Raw genomic sequence first — 18,624 nt, 5'->3', positions numbered from 1 at the left:
TCTTAAAATGTATATGCATTAAACTTAGTAAAATCGCACTTCTTTGAGATGTGGCTTTTTGGGCATTCACTGAACTTGAATTTGGCCCTAAATAAGGCCTCAATCACATGCTCCAGGGTTTGCAGCTTGGTATGGATGAACATGGCCAATGTGAACTCTGACCTCTGGGTCCTGAGGCTTTCCAAAGGCATACTACATCCGGTCTTAAACCTAGACTAGGGAAAGCACTAGATCCAAGACATAAATGTCCAATGGCAAAGGCTGTTGCACACAAGGAACAGGCTGCTGTACACTACCTAGGATGCTGCTGTTTGCAGCCCTTGCACACCAGGCCCCATGTGGCTTAATTGATTGTAGAAATTATTTTATATATTAAGTTTTTGGGGATTCATATCTTTTATTCAAGATAGCTAAATGTAATTTATATTAGACCATATACAGTAAGTTGTAAATTATAGAAGTTGTGCTTATCAAAATCATATTCAGTGGGCAATATGGCCTTTAATATAATGAAGTTTACTGATAAAAATTAAAATAAAATAAAGTGGTTTTGTAGTGCTCTTGTATGTCAACTAAAACAAATTAACAAAACCTATTGAAACCCATAATCATTTAGACTATATACTTACACTTTGGGAGGCCAAGGTGGGCAGATCACCTGAGGTCAGGAGTTCAAGACGAGCCTGGCCAACATAATGACATCCCATCTTTACTAAAAACACAAAAATTAAACAGGCGTGGTGGTGCATGCCTGTAATTTCAGCTACTCAGGAGGCTGAGGCAGGGAGAACTGCTTGAACTTGGGAAGGGGAGGTTACAGTGAGCCAAGACTGGGCCACTGAACTCCAACCTGGGTGACAGAGGGAGACTCAATCTCAAAAACAAACAAACAAACAAACAAAAACACAACAAAAAAACTATCTACTTAAATACCATTCTATTAAAATAAATATTTTTCTGTGATCTTAGGTTTGTTTTGTCTCAATAATATAAATAGTGTATTGGTTGTCTCAAAGTGTTAAATGGAAGCATATTTTATGGCATTGCTGAAATATCTACCAACTTTTCTTACTGTAAGTTATGCAATGGTGCATTGATTAATGCATTGGAACTTGTTAAGCAATTTGCATGTCTGAAAAACCAAGGTTCAGAGGTATGTAGGTTAAATCCGGCAATCAAATATCAGAGATATTTCAGAATATTATTTTTGTATACCAGAAAACACTTTTCAAAAAAAAAAAAGTAAGGTCATTAGGAAGGCATTGTAAGGTTAATCTTTTCCAGCAAAGCTATTACATTTATTTTTCTGGAGTTCTTTAGTTATAAAAAGTAGAATGTAGTTATAGGATCTAGTCAGCGTTAAATTGATTGAAAAAATGAAAAACACTGTTTCATTTTTAAATAGATTAACAATTAAGCAAGTTGTTTATATTGTCCCACTGATATACTAGAATGTGCTACATTCTTTTGGGCATCTTTTAGACCATAGCGCAAAAATTTTGAGAATGACAGAGAGACAATTAGGAGCTCAGCACAAAGCAAAATGTTATGAATCAGGAAAATAAATAGAACAGAGATCAAAATTAGATAGATGCAGAATTGGAATGATACTGAAAACAAGAGATGGAACTGCAGAAAATACTATGGCAGATCATTCATTCCTTTGAATGGTGAAGGTAGTTAATACAATGGCTAACAATTGAAATGAAAAACCAGACCCAGATGAAAAAATGCAAACCAGTAAACTTACCTAGTCCTATTATTTTACTCAATTGTAGGAAATACATGAAAAGAAAGTTGTTCATTATGAATCCTTTGTTCTAACATGGGCAGAAGGCACCACTAAACATTTCTCATTTTTTTACTCAAATGTTTGTGTTTTCTCATAGAACTTATAATTTTAATTTATTTTTCAATATATGTTTCCCGTACAGTCTAGTTGGATTCATAGTTGCAATGTTTCATGTGGTATATTTGCTCCCTATGGAATAGAACATAATATTAATCTTTAGATGTGTCACTAGAGAGATTTGTATATATCCACATAAATCTACAGTTGCAACTAGAAAAATTATCCTGTGAAAATTTTGTGATATGAATGTCTTTCAACTTTTTAAAAAGTAAAGAGAAAGTGATGAACAAATATGAGTTGGAAATCAGAATGAACAAATCATGAAATTATAGTGTACCCCTTCAAAAATTTGGAAAATTAAGAGAAATCGGTAGAACAGCTGTATTATCATTTACAAAAATGTTTCTCTACCTATAGAACAAACAATTACTTTGTCTTCTAATTTCCAAATAACTTACAGAACATTTATTTCCTACTGTCACTGGAATGGCAGGCTGGCAGGCTCAGTTGGTAGCCCAACTGGTTCCTCACATCAAAAGATTCCCTTTATTATTTCCTTATTTTCTCTTTAATTCTGGCACTCCTTCATGATTGAACTTACAGATGTTCTTTTGTCTGCTAATTTTCGAGTAAGCCTGTGCTCTCTATAACTTTCAGTCTCAATATCCTTCTACCATCAGCCTTTTGTCTAAACATTCTTATTCTGGTTTGTTTCCCTGAACTCTTGACATCGATCTCCGTTCCTTCAATATTCTGTTTCTTCTACTGGAAGCACTCTTTCCCAGATTTCACCCACTTTACTCTTCTCAATCTCTGTGTCTGAGTTAAATGCTTCCTTAGGTTTCTATGTAGGACTGTCTGTCCATCTGTAATTTTTCTATATCTATCATGTTAACATACTTACATCCTTTACTGAAAAATGTCTCCTTTAAAAAAAAAAATCAATGTGTTTGTTTACTTCCTTAAAATGCCCTCTAAACTGCAAGGTCAAAGAAGGTAAGTATGATATTTGGATATTAATATCTACCACTTAATACAGAAACTATTCTAGCACTTGTATAGGCAGTATAAGACATAATTTTAGAACTCTAAAATAAAAACTCATAAACTGAAGTTAAATATCCATTTCCCACTGCTATCTCCTTTTCCTTTTAACACATTGATATCATTTGGATCTGTGTCCCCACCCAAATCGCATGTCAAACTGTAAGTCCCACTGTTGGAGGTGGGGCCTGTTGGGAGGCAATTGGATCATTGGGCGGTTTCTCTTAAATGGTTTAGCACCATCTCCTTGGTGTTGTTCTTGTGACAGTGAGTGAGTTATTGTGAGTCTGGTTGGTAAAAGTGTATAGCACCTCCCCACCTCTCACTCTTCTTCCTGCTTCCAGCCATGTGAAGTGCTGGCTCCCCCTTCACCTTCTGCCATGATTGTTAGCTTACTGAGGCCCCTGCAGAAGCCCAGCAGATGCATCATGCTTTCTGTATAACGTGCAGAGCCATGAGCCAATTAAACTGCTTTTCTTTATAAATTACCCAGTCTCAGGTATTTCTTTAGAGCAATGTAAGAAAGGACTAATATAGAAAATTGGTAGAGGAATATGATATTGTTGTAAACATACTGGAAAATGTGAAAGTGGCTTTGAAACTGGATAGTGGGCAGAGATTGGAAGGGTTTGGAGAGATCAGAAGAAGACAGGAAGATGAGGGCAAGTTTTGAACTTACTAGAGTCTTGTTACATTGTTGTGACCAAGCTACTGATAGAGACACACAATGAAGTCCAGGCTGAGGAGGTCTCAGATGGAGATAAGGAACTTAATGGGAACTGGAGCAAAGGTGACTTTAGTTAGGCATTAGTAAAAAGGTTGGCTGCACTGTGCGCCTGCTCTAGGGATCTGTGGAATTTTGAACTTGAGAGTATCTCAAGTTCTGGTGGGTATCTGGTGGAAAAAATTTCTAAGCAGCAAAGCATTCAGGAGGTAATCTCACTACTTCTAACAAACTATTTTGATGTGTGTGAGCAAAGAAATGACCTCAAACTGAAACTTATATTTAGAAGGGAAGCAGAGTGTAGAAACTTGAAAAATTTGCAGTCTGGCCATGTGGTAGAACAAAAAGCCCATTTTCAGGAGAGAAATTCAAGCAAGCTGCAGAAACTTGCTTAACTAAAAGGAAGGCACATGCTGATAGCCAAGAAAATGAGGGATACCCTCCAGGCCATTTCAGAGACCTTTGTGGCAGCTCCTCCCATCACAGGCTCAGAGGACAATGAAGGAAGAATGGGACACCACTACATGCATCTCATCTGTTGCAGCTCTAGCCATGGCTCCAAGTGGCCCAGGTACCGCTCAGGATGCTGCTCCAGAGGGTTCAAGCCATAAGTCTTGATGGCTTCCATGTGGCATTAAGCCTGAGGGTGCACAGAGTACAAGAGTTGAGGCTAGATTTCAGAGAATGTATGAACAAACCTAGATGTACAGTCAGAAATCTGCTGCAGGGTCAGAGCCCTGATGGAGAATCTCTACGAGGGCACTGAAGAGGGGAAAGGTGGGTTGGAGCCACCACACAGTGTCCCTACTGGACCACTATGTAGGGGAGCTATGAGAAGAGGGACACTATCTTCCAGACCCCAGAATGGTAGATCCACCAGCACTTGTACCGTGTGCCTGGAAATGGTGCAAGCACTCAACACCAGCCCTTGAGAGCAGCTGTAGGAGCTGAACCCTGCAAAGTCACAGGAGTGGAGCAGCACAAGGCTTTGGGAGCTCACCCCTTGCAGTGGTATGCCCTGGATGGCGTCAAAGGAGATTGTTAAGCTTTAAGACTTAATAACTTTCCTACTGGGTTTCAGACTTGCATGGGGCCCGTAGCCCCTTACTTTTGGCCAATTTCTCCCTTTTGAAATGGGAGTATTTACCCAATCCCTGTACCCCCATTATACATTATATCTTGGGAGTTTTTTTTTTTAATTTTACAGGGTCTTAGGCAGAAGGGGCTTGCCTCATCTCAGATAAGATTTCAGACTTTGGGTGTTTGAGTTAATGCTGAAGTGAGTTAAGACTTTGGGGGACTGATGGGAAGGCATGATTATATTTTGCAAACTGAGAAAGACATAAAATTTGGGAGGGACTAGGGCAAAATAATATGGTTTGGATCTATGTCCCCAACCAAATCTCATGTCAAATTGTAATACCCAGTGTCGGAGGTGGGGCCTGATGGGAGGTTATTGGATTGTGGAGTGGTTTCTTTTTAATGGTTTAATACCATTTCCTTGGTGCTATTCTTATGATAGTGAGTGAGTGAGTTATTATGAAATCTGGTTGTTAAAAGGATGTAGCACCTCCCCACCACTCACTTTTCTTCCTGCTCCCAGCTATATGAAGCATCGGCTCCCTCTTCATTTTCCCACCATGGTTATACATTTCATGAGGCCTCCCCAGATGCCCAGGAGATGCAACGTTCTTTCTGTACAGCGTGCAGAACTGTGAGTCAGTTAAACCTCTTTTCTTTATAAATTACCCAATCTCAGGTATTTCTTTATAGCAATGCAATAATGGACTAATACACACCTAATAATATTATTTCCTTGAATCACGCAATCAATTACCAAAATCCTCTGTGTGAAATGGCTGGCTTCCTTTTATTGGTGGTTAACCGCTAATTAAACAATATTTTTGGCGTTTCAATTTTGTTGTTATTATTGTTCAAAGCTTGTACAAAGCCTCCATCAAGTAGTCCAATTCTCCAGCTTCTGTCACTCCTGGACAACATTTGTATTTAAAAATACCTTTCAGCCAGGTGACACACACCTGTTGTCCCAGCTACTCAGGATGCTGAGGCGGGAGAAACACTTGAGCCCAGGAGTTCTGGGTTGTATGCACTATGCTGATGAAGTGTCTGCACTAAGTTTGGCATCAATATGTTAGCTTCCAGGGAGCAGAGGAACACCAGGTTGCCTAAGGAGTGGTCAACTCAAAAGTTGAGCAGAATAAAACTCCTCTGCTTATCAGTAGTGGGATGACCCCTTTGAATAGTCACTGCACTACAACCTGGACAACATAGTGAGACCCTATTTCTTAACAAAAAAAAGGAAGAAATACCTTCCATATTTCTGCAAGTATGTGAGTTATCTTTGATGTAGTGTTACCTTTTCGCAGTGAATGAAGTGTAATAACCTCTTGCTCATTTTGTTTACAAAAATAAATAAATAAATAAAAGCAGACACATTCTAAGTGGAATCAAGTTCCAAGTAATACAGACGTAATACTATTTATAGAATAATTCAATTTTATGATATATTTCATGTGTTGCTATCCTCAGTTATATTTACTCATGTATAGTTACACTTGTCAATGTCCTAGCTATAATCACCTATTTTAAGATTTTAATAAATATAATTAAATTAATAGCATTTCTATTTTTATAACAAGTTCTAAAATTAAGCCACAGTTGAAAATTCATGATAAGATTGTTTGATTTTTATTTCACTTTTATATGTATGAATCTTAAGAATTTGGTATTTCCTATCTAATATTTGTCTTCTGTTCTTGGAAACTAATTTCAAATTATTTACAAGTTTCAGAAGTATGCAGCCAGTGAAAAATCCAATATCATTTTGTTCAATATACCTATAATTTGAACTTAAATATGTATACTTCCACAAATGTCACTGAAGCAAGTATTTCAAGTATTTATTTCCAGGTATAATTTCAATTATGGGGTATTCAGATATCTTGTTATATCAACAACTAAACATAATATATTAAATTATTTGAGATATAAAAAGTATATCTTGAAAACAGTGCAGTTCTAAATCTTTAAGGTAGGAAAGCAGCTCAACAAATGTTTTCCTCCACTGTCCATGAGGCAAATATCTAATGACTGTACACACACACTCACACTCACACACATACATACACATTCTGTCTCAAATATAGATATATATTCACACTCTGATTCAATGAGTTCAACCTCATGACTAAGGATTTGAGTAGTGTTTTTTAACCTTCATCCTTTCCTCTACTGCAATTTATAATTGAATTAGCTTACTTATTTCCTAGTAAAAACATTCCAGCATTGTGATACTATGATAAGGTTAAGATGTGATAGTGTTTTTTACCATTTGTTACAGAAAAACTTTTCTTATTTTCAGATTTATAACAACCTTTTCAAATCCACTAAGGAAAAGTGTCTATGCCTTATAGATTGAAAAGCTCATCTTTACCAGTTAATTTACGTTTTACTTTTTCCTAAAAGGCTCTCCATATCTGTAGGTACACAGTTTGACTTAATTATCCTATGTTATATATTGTACATAATTATATGAGAGGTAGTGGAAATTTAAACAAATAAAATGATGGCTATTTCTTTTTATTAACTTCATCATATTTCACTGAGGTTTTCCTTACTTTAGGCTTCCTTGATGGCTGCAATGTATGCTAAAAGTAAATTTTTATGTGAAATGTTTAAAATATTTGAACATGATGCTTATTGTTTGTCAGGTTTTGCCACTATTAGCATGACTCAGTACCCATAGAGTCTGTCTCTTAGGGATGTGAAGCAAATGATTTCTCTGATCCAAAACATTTCATATGCCTTAAAAGTCAAACAATGCAAAGATGTGATATTTAGAATACTAGTTACATAATAATGGATAATGACTTAGCTTTTAAAACAACTGCTTTAAACATGACACATTTAAAGCTAATTTGTAACTTTCATATGTTTCTGAAACTTTTACAGTCACTAAATAATTTGAGTAAAGCAAATGGGTTTCAGACCGATTACAATTTGAAAAGATTGATTATAAATTTTGAATAATATGTAACAAAGAAAAATGTGGTCACTTGATTATATACCTCTTACCCAAGATCAAGTAAATACTTTATCAATAGAAAAAAGAAAGAAAAGCAAAAAGAAAAGAAAAAGAAAGCAACACTGTTATATAGAACATTTTTTTTTCTAAATGGAATCCAGCAGCAAAAAAAAAAAAGATAATTGAAGATACTATTAAAAGATACAATTTAATATTAATATTGACCACATTTATAAATTCACATAATTTTATAAAACATATGCACTTCTGAGTATAAAACACACATAATACAAAAAAGATTATTACATTTTAAATTGTTAAAATTTCCTCAATAGTTTTTCCACACCTGATGATTACTCTCAGTCTCAACAATATAATTATAAATGATGTTTATTATTCAAAATAGATTATTTTGTGTGTGTGTGTTTTATTCAATTAGGTGGTAAATTATAAGATTTTGCCAGGTGATTCAGAGAAGTAGCCTGGAAAAGTTTATATAGATGGTACTAAATGAAAGATAGAAAATTAAAAATTTATAGTTAAATTTATTAGAAACTTAAAATTCTTTAAAAAATTATAGTTAGGTAAATAAATAAACTAAATTTTTCCTTTTTCCTTCATATTGCAGAGTGTATTATTCCAGCTGGTTTACAATGCAGGCTTCCCATTTTGATACTAATTTTAACCTGACTTTTATATATCAATATTAAGGAGACGAAAAATAAATGTGATTTTCTCCAGCTCTATATCCCTCCAAGGAGAGCTTTGGAAATGAAATCCTAATCAGGGGTTACATTTTTAATATTTTTGTCTCAAATGAATTTGGAGTCCTCCATAGTATTTCCAAAGTTGCAGAGCAGAAGAGGTTACCAATAAAATTGGGTAGTTCTCATCCCAATTACAGAATTAGGCCAAGTTATCAGATATGCAACAAATATCCACTCGGAAAGATAGAATATTTAAATATTTTAATTTATGAAGTATTAGCCTATTGCTCAGTTAAAGTATTTTGGAAATTTTTCTTTAAAAAAATGTATCAAACTTGTGGCTAGATGACATTACTGACTCATTTTGCATCTGATCAAAACAAATAATGCATAAAACAAAGCAATGTAAGTTATAAAGCATTTTAAAATTGAAATGAGAACTTTATTTCTGTTGCATATCAAATGGGATTTATTGACTTCCTTTTCTCAAAAATGTCATATAGAAAACATTTCTACCCTCTAAAAATTACTAATAACATTAGCATCAATGACTTACAAGTAGACACAAGTAAGTTGAAACACAGATTAACTCATACCATCAAATTCATATGGTCAAGTATAATCCCATTATATAACTATTTTCTATCACTAAGCATAGTCCAGCTATAAGTGTAAAAGGATGATGAAAAATGTTGCTAAAACACTAAGTGAAAATATACTGAAAATAATCCCCAAAGACAAGAAATACAAGAACACACCAATTTGCCATCACACTTTATGTTCAGCCCTTTAGTGAAAAAAAAAGTTTTCTGATTAATATTTCATTTACATTGGGGACAAGTACATAATGTAGTCATCAATTTGCTTAGATTCTGAAATACCATTCATTTATGTACATATTTTCTCTATTCAAATGTACTATTCACATCACTTGTCAATTTGCATATATTAAATCTTCATGCAAAATTTACCATATTTTGAATATTTTATTAATAATGACCCTTTTCTACAATTTTTATATGCACTTAAACTTTAAACAGCCAAACATTCAAAGGCTTAAAAATCAACACTTGAATTTTAAAATACTATTTGTATGAAATGAAATATTTAATTACAAATGTTAACTATATGTTATTGCTGTAACTATTGGGATAGACAGTGGGCAGTTAGTATAAGCTACTTTGTTAATAAATAAAATTTTAAAAATAATCAATGGAATCTTCATTTCAAACTACTTTGTTATTTCATTTCATTTAAATTTAGCATAAACTTTACTTCAGCAGCCAATTCCTTAGTTGTTCTTCTCCATTAACTCGTGACTACTTTAGCTCTTGATGCCAAGCATCTCTCCATATATATATATGAATTGTTTGGCTCATTATAATCTTATGGGACCACTGTTCTGTAGGTAGTTCATCATTGACTGAAATGTTGTTATTAGGCAGGGCATGATTGTATATTATTTTTATTTACCACTGAATGGCAATATTAAATATGTTACAAGAATGGTTTGGATATTAAATCCTTATTATTCTTATTATTGTTTTTGAGACAGAGTCTTGCTCTGTCGTCCAGGCTGGAGTGAAATGGCACTATCGTCTCGGCTCACTGCAACCTTCGCCTCCTGGGTTCAAGTGATTCTCCCGCCTCAGCCTCCCGAGTAACTGGGACTACAGGCGCACTTTACCATGCCTGGCTAATTTTTGCATTTTTAGTAGAGATGGGATTCACTCACCACGTTGGCCAGGCTGGTCTCAAACTCCTGACCTCAGTTGATCCACCCGCCTTGGCCTCCCAAAGTGTTGTGATTACAAGTGACCACTCCCAGCCTTAATTCCTTATTATGAAGACATGTAATTCATATAACAAAAGCAGTAAAAATGTCTAGAATCCTATGTACTTTCCAGAATGCTGTCAAGAGCTAAGCTGCCATGGAGTTGAAATAGCTAATTAAAACCATAAGCCAAAATGACAGTAACAGTCAAATCTTTACTAACTGAGATAGTTTAAGTAAGAAACTAAAGAGGAAAGATCGCTAGCTCCTCCAATGTTCCATTTTGTCCCATGAAACAGCTCCAGGCCAAGGTCATGTAGATCAGCACAAATGCAGATGTGGGAATTTTCTCAGCAAGGATCTTTTGACCAAAGAGCCATGAACAAAAAGCTCCTTTCATCTTATGGACCTGGGTCCTTGGGACAGAAAGAGGAGGAAGGGCTAAGAATGGGAAAATACTGAGTTCTGATTCAGAATAGAGAATAATGATTTCAAGGTTTCCCCTTTCTCCTCTCCCTTATCCCTCTCTCCCTATCATAAGGAGTTCTCTGCAGAGGTTTTCTATTGAGGGTCCCTGATAAGGATAGCTCAGATGGGGGTGCCTGAGACTTGAATGGCAGACATGCACAGGAGGATGGTTGGCTAGCGGGGAATGAGTCCTAGACTGCAGCTCCCATTAGACATTGTAATGCACCGGCTGTTTGCCAATTCTGGTATAGGGAGAGTATCTTTCTCTAGTGAGGCCTGCCAGGTAAAGCCATTGTCATGGCCTATGGTTAGGCCTGAAAGATTACACATAGGGTTTCTGCCTGGAGTTGGACTCCTCAAATGCCTTTTGGATTTTCTGTCAAGTGGTAAACATTAATGGAAGATTAAAACAACTCCAATTTGACAAGACAACTAAGGGCACTGTTCATGAAGAGTGGGCTCTTGCTGTGGAAACTTGGATAATTTAGGATACTATAGAGAAGTGTGGAATGAATAATATAAAAAGAATGGTACAAATACCATCCACAGTTCCATGATCAGTTATAAAATTAAGTATGTAATACATTCTTGGGTTTTCTTCTCTTCTGCATTGTCATGTATATAATTGTTTGTCTTATTTTATCTTCCATTTTTCCCATCATTTTTAGGGTAGGCTGGTTTGAATAACTTCATAATTTATTATCTTATTTCAGGATATTAAGACATAGTTGAGACTGAAGCTGAAGAGGAGTGAATATCATGGATACCTATTTTGGATAGGACCACTGCCTTTTAATTTGTGCAACACATATTTGAATTATATTTGACAGGATCATGTACTTGTTACTGTTACTCTTTTGAAGTTTAAGCTTTAGAAAAGGCAGGTGCATGGATATTGAATAGTCTTAAGCTGGACCATTGGCTATTTCAGACTGGCTTACTCAGGCATATTCCAAAACTCTGGTAGTTTGACTAAGTACTTGCTCAATTTGGAACAACTAAAAATGATATCCCCAGGCTTACTCACAATTCAGGTTTTACATTAAACCTACCTTCTTTAAGGAAAAGAGCCTGAGATAGAAGGTGCCTTCCTATTCTTTTTCCTGACAAGCAGTGTAACAAAACCATTTACTTTCCTGTAACGACAGTCACAAAGGACCAAATGTCCAGTCCTTAGTTCTGTGGCCAACATTCTGTGTTATTCAAATATGAACCATGGCTGAGATCCTATGATCAAGAAGCAAGCAGCTATGACAGAAGTATTTTAATGCTTAGAGGAAAAAAAAACAAAGGTAGCAACTCACTGTTAGGTTAGGGTTAGTCTGCAGATACCTGGATTAAGATATTTTAAGCCACTGTGTGGTCCCTGGCTGACCAGTGTGAGTTCATTTATATCTATCTCCTCTATTTGGATAACAATAAAAACATAACAGAGGGAGATGGATTCCATAAATATGACTGTTGAAAATGTTATAGCTACAGAGGATCTAAGATGTACGTTTGGTAGTTGGACTAATGTATTGTTTGGATCAAATAAAATATGTGTTAGAGAATGCAACTGTTTATTCACAGTATAGGGGCACAGTTTAGGCCCAGATCAGTCAGGAAGGTGGCAAACTGTTTCACACATTTCCTGCCATGTAAATCAGAAATGTTGTGTAGAACAGAACTTATATACAAGCTAAAATAAGTAAACACAAAACAAAAGATAGTGACCAAAATCTTTAGCAAGAAGAGGTGCATCACAAAAGGAAAGAGGAACAGGAATGATCTGATATGAAACTATAAGGTACCCCTGTAAGAGATATGAATGGAGGCTGCTACAGTAAGTCTAAGGCCAACAATGTAGAGAGAAACAAATGAAATTTTTCTTTGTATTGTTAAATTAAAATGTAAACATTCGAGCTTCCCAGCTTCCACATCAAAGTAGAAAAAAAAAAGAAATTTGCATTAGAAATGTGTGTCTAACTTCTATGAAGGATGACAGAAAAAATTATTGTTTCTCAAAGCAGTTTTTCTAAAAGTACATTTGTAAAATGGACAATGTGCCTCAAGTTACAAAAAATTATTTTATTATTCTCTATGTAAATATGTTTCCCATGAGTACATTTAATGATGTTTAGACTAACAATTTTGTTTAAATTTTAAGTTAATAAGATAAACTTTGAAACTGGGAAAAAAACAAATAGCAAAGTTAGCATAATTTTAGTGCCAGTGGTTGCACAGGAGATCCTGATTCTCCAGCTTCTCAGTCATGGCAAAAGGAACAACAGTCCCAGCTCTGTCGTTTTTCTGGAGGAGTTCTAGCAATCATTTAGAAGATCAGCCCAAGACCTGCTCCACCAACTCTCCAATCGTGTAAGAAACTAATTCTATATATTAAATTTTGTTTGCCTATATTACCTAAAGATTTATTCTTATAATCTACAATAGAAAATTGAAATATTGAGTATGCTGATGAAAAAGATTTCATTTTCTTAAACAAATGTTCACTCCTAAATGATAAATTCAATTATAGGAACAAATTTAGGTAGGCATAAAAAGAGAAAAGTGAAAATACAATTGAAAAATTGAGGCCGGGCGTGGTGGCTCACACCTGTAATCCCAGCACTTTGGGAGGCCGAGGCGGGTGGATCACGAGGTCAGGAGATCGAGACCACGGTGAAACCCCTTCTCTCCTAAAAATACAAAAAATTAGCTGGGCGCGATGGCGGGTGCCTGTAGTCCCAGCTACTCGGGAGGCTGAGGCAGGAGAATGGCATGAACCCAGGAGGCAGAGCTTTCAGTGAGCCGAGATCCCACCACTGCACTCCAGCCTGGGTGACAGAGCGAGACTCTGTCTCAAAAAAACAAACAAACAAAAAAGAAAAATTGAAGCAACTCCACATGCATTCCAGCTTTACAGAGTGAAAGTGTACATGAAATTTTATTAAGAGACAATAATTTATAATGCATAATTGACTCAAGAATTAATATTATTTGACACAATTTTGAGCATACTAAAAGGTAACTGGATTTTATAATCTAATTAAAAAGTCATATAAGTAAATACAATGAGTATTACCTTTATAAATACTTTAAGACGCATTCGAGTATATGCTATAATGGAAATATTCGGCTGGGCGCAGTGGCTCACGCCTGTAATCTCAGCACTTTGGGAGGCCGAGGCGGGCGGATCACGAGGTCAGGAGGTTGAGACCATCCTGGTTAACATGGTGAAACCCCGTCTCTACTCAAATTACAAAAAAAATTAGCCGAGCGTGGTGGCAGGCGCCTGTAGTCCCAGCTACTCAGGAGGCTGAAGCAGGAGAATGGCATGAACCCAGGAGGCGGAGCTTGCAGTGAGCCGAGATTGCGCTGCTGCACTCCAGCCTGAGCAACAGAGCGAGACTCCGTCTCAATAAATAAATAAATACATAAATAAATAAATAAATTAGTAAATTTTGCATAAGTAAATTATACCTCAGTAAATCTGGCTAAAATACAATGTAAATATGTGTATCAACCACCATTAATTTAAAAATTCTAGGGCCAGGCATGATGGCTTATACCTGTAATCCTATCACTTTGGGAGGCTGAGGTGGGAGGATCCCTTGAGCCCAGGAGTTCAAGGCAAGCCTGGGTAACAGGGAGAGGCTCATCTCTATAGAAAATTAAAAAATTTAATTAGCCTATCATGGTGGCTCACACCTGTAATCCCAGATACTTGGGAGGCTTTTTTGAGGTTATAGTGAGTTATGATCCAGCTACTGTACTCCAGCCTGGTGACAGAATGACATCTTCTGTCTATAAAAATAAAAATAAAAATAAAATCTATGACATTTAACTGATTACTTATTTAATCAATTAATTGGAATAAATGATATCCTGATTATGACATTTCGATAGACATATTATTATTTATTTTAATATTTGAATAGAGTAAATAAAGTCCTATTTTTCTTTCAATTTGTCATTTATTTTATGTTGCTTTGAATAGAAAACTAATGCTGCAATTGTGTACACCATTAAATCATTAGGTTCTAATTTCCTTGATCTATTACAAAAAGTGATTTTCAATTTGAATATCAAGGGCATTATTTGCAGAATATTGTTATTCTGCAAATATATTCTGCAAATACATTCTGTAATATTTAAATATCATAATCAAGCAAACTCTTAAATGTGACACCTGAAACAATTATAGGCAAAGAAAATACTAGTAATATAGCTCACAGATAAAGCTTATTTAGTATAAAGTATGCAAGGAACTTCGGATTCAGACAATATGGCACAGATCCATGTTTTTCCCGCCTCTCTTTGTTATGCAAAACTATATATTTTGAAAATGACACATGTGACTAACATGAAAAAGCTCTAAGAGATGGAGGTAAACAGAAGAAGAGTTAGTTTGATATGCAAGGAATGGTGAAACAGCACAACAGCAAGGCATCTTGTGTATCCTCACTGGACAGAAGAAGGCCTTCAGACTTATTTTTCCTAATCCCCCAATCTAGCAACAGAAGATACCTCAAGTAAGCTCCTTCCTCCCTTGGATCAATCAGGAGCCACTAGCTTGAGACACCCACCACCATCCAGGAGAAGCAGCTAGGAGAAACGCTAAGAGAGGTGCTCTCCTTCCCAGTACAGCTTGAGGCTTCCTTTTCTACCAGGAAGCACAAAGGTGGGAAAATAGAAGCAGGAAGAAGGACCTAGTAGAGAAAGTGGCCTGGCCTAAGAAGCTGCTTTGTCCCTGCAGGCCTAACACTCTCTTCCCAATGACCCCAGAGTAGCCAGGGGACATTGGTTGGGGGATTCTACCACACCCCTCACCACGTACCTCAGACACCTGGTAGCCTAACCTGGAGAAACTGCTTCCACTGCCATAGGCAGCACTAAGAGGGAGCAGTGGAATTCCCAGCAGCACCATATTAATCAAAGAGTCTGAAATCACAATGCAAAAGCTCTAAACATTAAGGTGGTATTGAAACTACAGCCAAAACAATTGGCCAGTGCAGGACAGTTCTCCATGTGGCCTTGGATTGACCCAGTTCTCTTCCCTTTCTTCCTTGTAGGTCTTAATAATTACTGTAGATTATGCTGGGAATACATTATGGTGAGATAAGGAGGGGCTGACTGGACTAGCCTGGGCCTGTTGCTCTTTTCTCTGGAAGCAGGATGTCCCTCAAAGCTTTAAGTCAATGTTTCACATTGCCTCTGAGGTATATAACCCTGAACAGGCTGTCTTAAAGAGTCCTGGCTGGGTGTGGTGGCTCATGCCTTGTAATCCCAGCACTTTAGGAGGCCAAGGTGGGTGGATCACCTGAGGTCAGGAATTCAAGATCAGCCTGGCCAACATAGTGAAACCCCGTCTCTACTAAAAATATGAAAAACTTAGAGTGGTGGCAGGCGCCTGTAATCCCAGCTACTTGGGAGGCTGAGGCACGAGAATCGCTTGAACCCAGGAGGCAGAGGTTGCAGTGAGCCGAGACCATGCCATTGAACTCCAGCCTGGGCAACAAGAACCAAGCTCCATCTCAAAAAAAAAAAAAAGAGCCCCTCAGCTGTGGTGCAAGTGGGGAATGCACAGCTGAGACTCGATGTGCCCTAGACAGCTTTCTTGAGTCTTCAGGAACCAGCTCATCATAGATCCTAGCATTCTTTTGTCCCTTGCTGCCTACCTGTAAGTCACAAATCTGCTTTGTGTAACTTGTTGCATATGAGTGTATTCTGTCTCCTGCACTCAGACAAGCTGGTAAGCAGCACACAGTAAACCTAATCCACAAAATGCATCCAGCAAGCAGGGCCCCATCTAATGTAATCATAGCTTATTTGAGAAGCAGGAGGGGTGATACTTCCTAGTACCCAGCCCAGGGGAAAGACGGCAGCCTGGGGGCATGGGGATTGAATATTTTCAGAGGAAGGAAGGGTGATAAGTGGGACGTAGATCTGCCACTTCCCACAGATGTGAATGAGATGGCTGCACGGATCAAGGCAAACAAAAGGCAATGAGGAAATAGAGGAGCATAGGTCCCTTGGTTGGGGATATTTATTTAATTACCCTGTCATTCATGGAGGCAGAGAGTGAGGGAAGTGTGTACTCAACCAGACACTAAGGTACCTGAGAGGGAAAGAAGAAAGGGGTCCTCAGATCTTCCTTGAGGCATCTGAGAAGGAATCAATACATGTGATAAAGGCCTTCACAGAAAGGGAGACTCATTATCTAAAGGACAGATATAGACAAAGGCCAGGTATATTTCTTTGATGAAAGGACATTGCAAATCCAATGTCTTGGGCTGAATGGCAGAGACAGAAATGGGACCAAGGTCTCAGGGTCCCCAAATGGAGGCCAAAGGCCTTATATTTCTGTCAAGGTAAGAGGAGAAAAGAAAGAAATTCAGCCTTTTTTTTTTTTTGATACAGGAGTCCACATAATATTTCCAGGTCCTGTTAGGGAGAAAAACTGGTGACATTGGAAGGTTTTAGAATGAGTGCATTGACCAGTAGTGCTTATCTACCTGTGATATGGCTTTGGTCCATATTGGATGTCAGTGACCATGGTTCTCACTTGTGAGTGCATTATTGGCATTGACCCCCCGACTTCTTGTAGCACAAAAATCACCATTGCCTGAGGGGACATACTCTTTGACAACTCAGAATTCAAGCCATAACAGTGGGGCATATCCTGCCTGCCACCTAAACTACCCAAGCCCCAATGGATTATTTAACAAAAGCAGTACTACATGGTAAGTGGAGAATAGGACATTACTTTATTATTTCAGGACTACAACAAACTATCCCTTTTAAGCAACCTGTAAGGATCCATTGGATTCTCCTGTGGTGACCTGGGGTCCAGGACTCAGAGACATGCTTACGGACAGCATGGCATTGTCATGCATCAGTTCATCAGTGTGAAGAGACCACCAAACAGGCTTTTTGTGAGCAACAAGACTGTTTATTTCACCTGGGTGCAGGCAGGCTGAGTCCAAAAAGAGAGTCAGTGAAGGAAGATGGGGTGGGGCCGTTTTATAGGATTTGGGTAGGTAGTGGAAAATTACAGTCAAAGGGGGTTATTCTCTGGCAGGCAGGGGCAGGGGTCACAAGGTGCTCAGTGGGGGAGCTTCTGAGCCAGGAGAAGGAATTTCACAAAGTAATGTCATCAGTTAAGGCAGGAACCAGCCATTTTCACTTCTTTTGTGATTCTTCACTTGCTTCAGGCCACCTGGATGTATACGTGCAGGTCACAGGGGATATGATGGTTTAGCTTGGGCTCAGAAGCCTGACAGGCATGGTTTACTGATAGCTCTGCCAGACAACATGCACTGGACCACCATTCAGCCAGTGGATGGCTATCTTTTGACTGAGACTGGACATGGGCATTCTACCCAATGGGCCAAACTAAATGCAGTGGTGATGGCCATGCAGGCTACCTCTATCGCATATCTTGCTATATTTTCAGTGACTTATGGGCCATTGCCAAAAGCCTAGCCATCTGATCAGGACAATGGCAATGGAAGGATTGGACTGTTAGAGGATATCCATGTGAGGACAAGGACTAAGAAAAACAGCTTGTTGTCTGAAAAAGACAAATATATGTCAATCATATGGGTGCTGAGGCAACTATAGCCACACTTGAGGGGAATTTATGCCATCCTTTTACATAGCCCATGGGATTTTACTTGGACCAAGGAATATTTTTTGCTATTCAAGCAACTAGATAATGGGTACACATTAGTGAAAAAAGATGGGCTTTTTAAATACATTGTCATCCTCAGGCCAATAGAGTTATTGAATAATGGAACTCACAAAGGAACTGAAGAAAGAACATCAAGATGTCCTACTAGTGAGGGGGTAGCCCATCTGACTAGGGCAATAGGAACACTAAACACTATGCACCAATGCAAAGGAAACAGCACTGCAGTGCATATTGAGGGACACTGAGCTCGGTTGGGTTGGAGGTGGATGAGAAACCCACCTGACTAGGCTGTCTGTGCCTGTAAAGTCTCAGTCTGTGTTCTCAACCATTCTTTT

The 18,624-nt window shown here is 37.6% G+C and overlaps 1 pseudogene; it reads right to left on the bottom strand.

Annotated features, from left to right (window-relative positions):
• Positions 1-242: 242 nt before the first annotated feature.
• On the bottom strand, positions 243-357 carry LOC112438759 (small nucleolar RNA SNORA70; annotated as a pseudogene).
• Positions 358-18,624: the final 18,267 nt, after the last annotated feature.

This window comes from Pan paniscus, chromosome 23 (genome assembly GCF_029289425.2).
Source record: "Pan paniscus chromosome 23, NHGRI_mPanPan1-v2.0_pri, whole genome shotgun sequence".
Taxonomy (NCBI): Eukaryota; Metazoa; Chordata; class Mammalia; order Primates; family Hominidae; genus Pan; species Pan paniscus.
The sequence above is the reverse complement of the archived record's forward strand: the minus strand, read 5'-3'. Positions and strand labels throughout refer to the sequence as shown.